This window comes from Pleurodeles waltl, unplaced genomic scaffold (assembly GCF_031143425.1).
Source record: "Pleurodeles waltl isolate 20211129_DDA unplaced genomic scaffold, aPleWal1.hap1.20221129 scaffold_58, whole genome shotgun sequence".
NCBI classification, from domain to species: Eukaryota; Metazoa; Chordata; class Amphibia; order Caudata; family Salamandridae; genus Pleurodeles; species Pleurodeles waltl.
This window is the reverse complement of record NW_027150290.1, coordinates 640,165-649,436: the sequence shown is the minus strand read 5'-3', so window position 1 is coordinate 649,436 and position 9,272 is coordinate 640,165. Positions and strand designations below refer to the sequence as shown.

The 9,272-nt window shown below is 51.2% G+C and overlaps 1 pseudogene; it reads right to left on the bottom strand.

Moving 5' to 3' along the window:
- Window positions 1–614: 614 nt before the first annotated feature.
- LOC138278802 (U1 spliceosomal RNA) lies at window positions 615–752 on the bottom strand (annotated as a pseudogene).
- Window positions 753–9,272: the final 8,520 nt, after the last annotated feature.

Here is a 9,272-nt window from a genome sequence, read left to right as displayed (position 1 = left end):
AGGCCTGCTCCTGGTGGCTGGCAGTGGTTCCCTTCAGGCAGGCAGGGAAGCTTGGCAGGCAGGGGATCCCCTCAGCAGGCAGGCAGGCAGGCAGGCCTCAGTATCCAGGTAGCTCCAGCAGGCAAGGAAAGAGTCTTCAGCAGGCAAGCAGCTCCAGCAGGCAGGTGAGAGTCCACAGCAGGTGGTTCCAGCAGGCAGGCGAAGTCCACAGCAGGCAGGTGAAGGTCCACAGCAGGCAGGTATCTTCAGCAGGATGCAGCTCCAGTAGTAGCACTTAAAAGTGCCCTTGTGTGCATATAGCACCAGGTAGCTCTTTGGCAGAACAGTGACCTCTAGTGGACACTAAAGGTACTGCAGGCACAGGGTGATCGTGGTGTCTCCCCTGCCAGGTAAGTATCCCACCTCCTTTTTTTTTTTTTTTTTTTTTTTTTACGAAGGCCCAGAAGCAGCTTTTGAGGCCCTTTCCCAGCATTCCCCAGGCTCCTGAATTTGCATGCCTCTTCCCCTTGCCCAGCCCCATTTCCAGCCTGCTGCAGCACCCAGAAGGAAGCTGGAGAGACAGCTAAGGGTGCTCCAGAGTGGTTTTTCTTGTTGCCTTTCTTGATACCAGAGATCAGGGGAAAGCGCGAACGCAGTCCCCCACTACCAGAAATTATGCAGTCGAGTATCCCGCATTTGGGGACATCGCAGGGGTCAGCACATCCGAAGTGCAATGGATGAGCCTCACCCTGGGAGAACCACCTTTTTTTTTTTTTTTTTTTTTAGTTTCAAAAACCTTTATTAAGTGCTTTAAGTAGGCGATACATAGGTTTTTAAAGAGTGGTACCTCTTCCCTTAGGAAGGGCAGTCCACTTCAACTTTGTTTCAAATCACATTTTAACAACACAGTCAGTTTACATATGAAATAAGTAGTAAAGGGGGTTTGGTTTCTTGGGGCAGTGTGGGGAGTTCAGTGGGAAGGAGGGGTTAGGGTTTACAGTTCTTCCTCCTTCTCACCCTCCTTGTTGTCCTTGTCTGTGTAATCTCTCAGCAGGTTGAGTACCATTCGGCGGCACGCTTCCCTGCTCACCACCTCCCCGTTGGTCACCAGTCGGGTCCTGGCATACAAGAGGATGTCCTTTACGCAGCAGAGGATTCTCCAGCATCCTTGGATGGCCTCCACTGAGTGTGTCTTTGGAAACAGCCCATACAGCACCGAGTGGTGAGTGATGTTTGGGTATGGGATGTGGGCTTCCTTTTCTTGTTTTAAGGCTCCCCGCAGTCTCTGGGCAAAAGGGCAGGCCCAGAACAGATGGTATGTAGTTTCCTCTGCAGGGCAACCTCTTGGGCATTCTCTGTGTGGGCACAGGCCCCTGCTGTGCATGAATGACCGGACTGGCAGTCCCCCTTTCACGGCCATCCATTCAATGTCTTTGTGTCTGTTGGTTAGGGATGGGGAGGATACATTTTCCCACACCCTTGTTGCTGTAGCAGGTGGCAGGTCGCTCACTGGTTCTGTGGTGTCCCTGGACCTGATTAGTCTGTGGATTGTCCTGGGCTTCCATAGGCTTGGTGTGACACAGTTCAGCCCAAATTCCACCACAAACTTCTCAATCTCCTTGTAGTACCAGGGGAGGTCCCAGTTGAACATTGTTGCATTCTCCCACTTATCCCAGCCCAGTCTTCTCCATACTGGGAGCAGGAAGAAGCGGAAGACCTTGTAAGCTGAGTGGTCCTTGTTCTCGTTCGTCAGGGTTATTCGGATGCAGCCACACACAAAGAAGGCTCTGAGGATTGTCGGGATGTCAGGGACTGCCTTCCCTCCCTTGCGATGCTCCTTGTGCATGACTGTCCTTTTCACCCTGTCCATCTTTGAGTGCCAAACAAAGTGGAAAACCATGCTGTTCACAGCCCGTGCTACGTTGGCCAGGAGTGGCCAGGCCTGTGTCACATACTGCAGCACGGGCAGTGCGTCGTTCCTGAGCACCAGAGCCTTTCCTTCAATGCTCAGGTGTCTCAAGCTCCAAAAGCCCAGTTTCTGCTTGACTTTGGCCAGGCGTTCGTTCCAGCTTTTCGCCGCCGCTCCTGGTCCCCCAAACCAGATACCGAGGATCTTTACCAGTCCTGCCTCAACGGGGAAAGGGAGAGGCTCGTTACATAGGTCCCAGCGGCCAAAAAGCTTTGCCTGTGATTTGTCCACGTTGATCTTTGCTCCTGATGCTTTGCCAAAGTCCTTGCATGCCTCCAGCAGGGACTGGACCGATTTCCCATCCGTGCAGAAGAGGGTGACGTCGTCCATGTACAGCGAACACTTGACTTCTTTCTTTGCGTCTCCTGGTGTCGGGATCCCTCTGATGTTCGGGTTCTTCCTGATGTACTCCGCGAGTAGCTCTATAACCAAAACAAACAAAGAGGGCGAGAGCGGGCAGCCTTGTCTTACCCCAGACCTGATAGGAAAGGGGTCTGTTTTCCAACCATTTACCATGACTGAACTGAAAATGTCTGTATACATTATTCTAACATAATTGCAGAAGTGCTCCCCCAGCCCAAAACCCTGCAGTACCCTCTCCATGAACTCATGGGAGACGCGGTCGAAGGCCTTTTCCTGATCGAGACAGACCAGCGCAGCGTGGATATTCCGGTCTGTGATGTATTGGATCGTGTCCCTGATCAGTGCTAGGCTGTCCGCCACTCTGCGTCCTGGAACCCCACAGGTCTGGTCTGGGTGAACTAACTCTCCCATAGCGCTCTTGAGTCTATTCACCATTGTCTTTGCCAGGATCTTGTAGTCCACATTCAGGAGAGAGATGGGACGCCAGTTCTTGAGGTCACATCTCTCCCCCTTATGTTTATACAGGAGCGCGATCGTTCCTTCCCTTAATGTGTGGGGCATGACTCCCTCCTGCTCCATCTCCTCATACAGTTCCAGAAGGTCTGGTCCCACTAGGTCCCACAGTGAAGTGTAGAATTCAATTGGTAGACCATCACTGCCTGGTGTCTTTCCTGACTTGAAGGATTTAACTGCAATGTGCAGCTCCTCCAGAGTGAGGGGTGCGTTGGGGACTTCCCTTGCTGGTGTGGAAACCTTTCTCGGGATACCTGCCAAAAACCTTTCTGCCTGATCCCCATCTGACCTCTTCTCTGAGTAGAGGTCCCCATAGAAATCTGTCACAGCCTTCCTAATGTCTTCCTTGGTGTCACACAAAATTCCCTCCCTGTTGCGCAGTTGAACCAGTGGGGTGTGCGCAGAGTGGACTTTCTTAAAGAAGAAGGAGTTGCATTTCTCCCCCTTTTCCAGGTTCTCCACCTTAGAACGGAAGATGATCCTCCTGGATTCCTCATGAAAGTGCTCGCTCAGCTCTTTCTTGACTGCCTCCAGAGGGTTCATGACGTCCCATCCCCGGAGTTGGAGGTCGTGCAGTTCTTGCAGCTGTTGCTGCAGTCTACTGAACTCCCTCTTCCTCCCCCTTGCTGCTTTCCTGCCCACGTTCTTAAAGAAATCCTGAATCCTGCCTTTCACCCATTCCCACCATTCCCCTATGGACTGGAAGGTGTCTTTCATGTCTTGCCACTCACTGTAAGTCCTCCTCAGCTCCTCCTGTACATCCTCTCTCCCCAGCAGAGAGCTATTCAGTTTCCAGGTGCCCAGACCTGTCAGGAACTTCCCTGTTAGTTCCCCCTGAAACCTGATAGCCCTGTGGTCAGAGAAATGCACTGTCACCATGGAGTGCTGCCTGATCCTCACTGATCTAGAGGTGAAAACAAAGTCTATCCTGGATCGCACAGATCCATCAGGGCGGCTCCAGGTGAAATTCCTGGCGTCCGCCCCCATGGATCCAATGACGTCCGTCAGGGAGGCCTCACCCACCATCTCCGCTAGGAGTTTCGCACCATCATCCATCCATCCTTCCTTAGCTCTGGTCCCACATCGACCACCACTCTCTAGTATACAGTTGAAATCCCCACCCATCATGATTGTTCTGGAGGTGACCAGCTGTGGTCTGAGGCGCTGGAACAGCTCCCGTCTCTCACCTACATCAGAAGGCGCATACACATTGATCAGTCTAACCGGTTCTCCTGCCCATGAGCCGTCAACGACAAGAGCCCTGCCGCCTTCCAGCTCGGTGACCGAGTCCACTGTGAAGCACCTCCCTCTGACTAAGGTAGCGACTCCTACAGACCTACTGCTGTTCCCCCCAGACCAAAAAGAAGGCCCAAATGCCCACTGCTGTTCTAGGTGGGTGTATGAAGCTGAAAAAGGGATGGAGCATTCCTGAATCATGCACACATCACATTCCTGGCTGGCAAGAAAGTTCAAGGTGCTAGCACATCTGCGCTTGTCTCTGATACTTCTCACATTTATGGAAAACAATGAAATAGCCATCTTAATTAGTGTTTAAGAGTTTAACTTAGGCTCAAATACTAACTATCAAGTCAGAGTAATTAGCTGTTATCACACAGTGACAAGTCTACTTACAGGGCTGGTCAGGCTCCTGGCGGGTCTCCGGCGCGGGGGCTGTTGTCTTGGCCACTGTTGCTTGGTGCTTCTCTGAGGCTGGCTTGCCCACGTGGCTGGTCTCTGGCTCTTCCTCCTCCATGGAGGCCTCTTCCTTCTCAGCTATTGCTGGCGATGGTGGTGGGGACGCTTCCATGACGCTGGCTAGCGCCCTCATCTCCTGCAGCACTCTGGTGACTTGCTCCAGTTGGTCATCTGGACCCTCATTCCCTGGTTGTTCTTCTTCTTCTGACTCCTCTGGATCGGAGTTGGGGTTGTGGTTGCTCAGGTGTTTCTTCCTGGTCTTCTTTGTTACTTGTGGGGGACTGTGCCTCCTTTTCCTGCGCTCCTGTTTTGTCCAGGGTTCTTCTTCCTGGTTCTCAGAGGCGAGTTGGGGAGCGTTGTCTGTTGGCATACTCTCAGGGATGGCAGGCATTCCTTCTTCTGTGCTCTGTGGCTCCAGGACTGGCGTGGAGCCTTGGTCAGGTTTGACTTGCTCCTGCCTGGGGCCTTTCCTCCTCCCAGTTTCCTTGGTCTTTCTGGGTGCTGGGACTGGAAGGCTGGCCACGGCAGCCTCCTCCTGTGCCTCTCTCCCAGGAGGTTTGGCCGCCTGGGCGTAGGACTTGGCTCTTTGCGGGCAGTCTTTGAAACGGTGGCCCACGGCACCGCAGAGGTTGCAGGGGGCTTCCTCTTTGCATGCCCTGGCTGTGTGTCCTTCTCTTTTGCAGTTCTTGCACACTTGCACTGTGCAATCTTTAGCGGTGTGGCCCGGTTTACTACACTTGTTGCACAGTCTGGGCTGCCCGGGGTAGTAGAGGTAGCCCGAGTCGCGCCCTACGGAGAAGCTTGAAGGAGGGTGATGGATTCCACCGGGGCGGCCGGGTCCTCTTTCAGCTTCACCATGACTGTCCATTTACCATCCCATATTCCATCACTGTCCAGGTTGCGGGAGAGTTCTCTCCTCACTGTGCAGTCAGCAGGTAAGTGCCTTTGGGTGCATCTGACATTATGCACCAAATCTCAGCTGCTGTGAACCCCATCTTGGTCACCAGCAACTCTGTGAAAGTCTTTCTGCCACCTCCATCTCACTAACCCCGCCCCCATTGCTTTCAATGAGTCCGGTGTTAGGGGTCGCAGATCTAGTTATGCTGCGTCGCTCCCTAGTAGACCCACTCCCAGAAGTTATTTGGATTGAGCCAAGAGTACTCTCGCCGTCTTGGTCCTAAATGTTTGTGTCTCATAATTTAAAACGCCACAAAGATCACTGCATTTAGTATAAAAGTAGAGCAGCAGGATTGGGTGCGCACAGGATTGTGGGTATGCAGATCACAGGTGACCTGGGCGCTGCTCGTGGGGAGGAGCCTGACCCCTAGTGACAAGAAGGAGCATTGCAGCGCCCGCTCCTACTATGAGGCGCTTGTTATCCCTTACCCATAATGCCTCGCGCTGTTCTTCTGACACATCACGTCAGCTTCAGTCACGTGAAACGTCACTCGGTGTTACCCGAGCTGTGATGGCGCTTTCTTGAGCGAAGCGAAAGTGAACAAACCAAAGCAAGATGGCGGCGTCCTCCTCACCTCGCAAAGCCAGAGCTGGATCCGACACCGCGATCTGGGCTCCTGTCACTGGACACTCACAGATTACCGAAAACAACATCTACTTGTTAAGGTGTGTTACGGTCATTAATTTACCTTCATCAGTTGGATTAAAGGTCATGAGACCTCTCTGTACAAATCAATGTCTCTTTTATTCAGAAACACGTCAAAAAATGAGGGGCGGGGTCTGCTGCAGGAGGACGTCATTAGGCCCCGCCCACCGTAAGCACACGTGACACAGCAGCCGGTGCATTCCCAGAAGCCACCGCGGTGATGTCTTCCGGCTCATGGCCGCGGGTGAATCGAGACATTTATTTAACATTGGAAGGAGTAGCTGCGCTTGTACATCCGAGGGCAGACGTAATATTGGACTAAGCGCGGCGTTTGGAAGTCACCCTAGCATTAGGGAGACATATTTTTATCAGGCTGAAATGAAATTTGAATGAAAGATACCATCTGCATTCTATTGAACGGATCACTTTACCGTGTTTCAATCGCACTCAGTGTGGTGATGATAAGCGGTGAGCTCATCCTAATTTTTTGAGAGTTTCTGATGGAAACTCAGAGGTTTGTTAAGGGAGTCTGATTTCTGAGCTTTATGTGAAAAATACAGGATGAATTAACAATCTGAGCCGATAATTTCACAATTTAACGAGTTCTATCATCATTCCAACTCAATGCATTCCCCATGTACCGTCGCGCGCACAGAGGGAGTACAGAACAAGCATTTCCAAAGCATCGGGCCTGGCGAGAGCTGATCGCGTTGTAAACTCCTAACCCGACTTTTCACCTATCGGGCAAAAGTGCATTTATGTACACAACCCGAAAAAGTGAAATCAAGTATGGAAAGCGCTCGACTTCTGCCAAGCGAGATTGCGCTCTAAATTAGAGAAAAAAGAAGTCCACGAGCCCGATGGAGCCGCGCATGTTTCCAGTACTTGGTCGCTGCGCTCGAGGAGGACTAGCCACCGGAAAAGGCATGACGTATGCGTGCCTTCGACCAATGAAAGCAAGCAGATACTAATAGACAAGCCCACGAACCAATGATAAACACTGACGTGAAGTTGACAGGGATCCAAGCCCTTACAACGTAGACTCGACCCTAAAGAGAGTTGCATATTGAAGACATCTTTAGACACTGCTGTTTTAATGGTGATAAAAATATAACCCACGAATATTAGTGCGAATTTAAAATGTCCCCACTTAACTTATTATATATGCTTTTGAATCTACAATAGTAGCCACTCCTTTTAGTATTAAACAAATGTCTGTTTTACACGTGATCATCAAACGGAAGTCTTCACCGCGGTGGTTTCTGGGTATGCAGATATGTATTATTAGCGTCACGCCCCCATAGAGAACTCATGTCTGGGGGCGAGACATAGTGACATCCGCCTTCGGCAGGCCCGGTCTCTTCCTAGTGACGTCTCTGCAGGCGCCCCGCCCCTTGATAGTGATCTGCCCCTGCTGCAGGCAGCGTTCTTTCCTCGTGACGTCCTGCAGCAGGCTCCGCCTCTTTCTAGTCATGAAGGAAGGGCGGGGCCTGCTGCAGGAGGATGTTATTAGGAAGGGGCGGGGTCTGTAGCAGGTTGACGTGTACTGTGTACTTTGGGGGCGTGGTGATGCAAATAGCATTGTGCATACCCAGAAGCCACCGCGGTGAGCACTTTCCTCTCACGATCCGGGTAAAATAGGCATTTATCTAATAATGAAAGCAGTAGCTTTACTTGTGTATTGTGAGGATTCGTAATATTAATTTAATCTTGGACTTTTAAAGGTTGCCCTACCATTAGAAGGGCATTTTTCATGAGCAAGAAAGAACGAAAGGTGTACGGTGTATTTTGCATTTTTGTCGCCCATCTCCGTGGCTCATGCGCACTGCGTGTGGCGATGATAACCGGATGGGAATTTTTGGAGAGTTTCTTGGTAAAGAAACTCATGAGCCTATAAAAAGAGAAATTCACGAGCTACAATACCATGAAGTGAAATTAAGTAATAAGTCTGATAACAACAATATAAAAGGTATTTTTGAGTATTTGAAAGTGTCGAGTGGGCGGTGCTCGCTCCACTTCTTCCGGAACGGTGAGCGCCCGAGGGGCGGGGCCAGTTGCAGGAAGATATCATTAGGCCACGCCCTCTGGCAGTGAAGCTGGTGTTCTCTGGGCGCGCGCCGCTGGAGATATAAATCTGCATACCCAGAAGCCACCGCGGTGAACACTTCCGGCTCATGGTAACGGGGAAACAGACATTTGTTTAATACTGAAGGGAGGGATTGTGATTATACAGTCAAAGGCAGTTGTAATATTTAATTAGTTCCGAATGTTTAAAGTCGCCCTAGCATTAGTGAGTTCTATTTTTTCACCACTCTTAGAGCCTGGGGCAGGAGGGAGGTGATTGTGTTCCTGATGAATGTGCATCTCTGGACTGTGTTTCCTAGTGCTTTGGGCTGGGGGAGGTTTCTGCAATTATGTTAAGTCAATGTTAACAGACATCTTCAGTTCAGTTCAGTCATGGTAAGTGGTTGGAAAACAGACCCTTTTCCTATCAGGTCTGGGGTAAGACAAGGCTGTCCTGGTTATAGAGCTACTCGGGAATGCGGTGAAAAGCACGAACGCCTGGCCAAAGTCAAGCAGAAACTGGGCTTTTGGAGCTTGAGACACCTGAGCATTGAAGGAAAGGCTCTGGTGCCCGTGCTGCAGTATGTGACACAGGCCTGGCCACTCCTGGCCAACGTAGCACGGGCTGTGAACAGCATGGTTTTCCACTTTGTTTGGCACTCAAAGATGGACAGGGTGAAAAGGACAGTCATGCACAAGGAGCATCGTAAGGGAGGGAAGGCAGTCCCTGACATCCCGACAATCCTCAGAGCCTTCTTTGTGTGTGGCTGCGTCCGAATAACCCTGACGAACGAGAACAAGGACCACTCAGCTTACAGGGTCTTCTGCTTCTTCCTGCTCCCAGTATGGAGAAGACTGGGATGGGATAAGTGGGAGAATGCAACAATGTTCAACTGGGACCTCCCCTGGTACTACAAGGAGATTGAGAAGTTTGTGGTGGAATTTGGGCTGAACTGTGTCACATCCAGCCTATGGAAGCCCAGGACAATCCACAGACTAATCAGGTCCAGGGACACCACAGAACCAGTGAGCGACCTGCTGCCTGCTAGAGCAACACAGGTGTATCCTCCCCATCCCTAACCAACA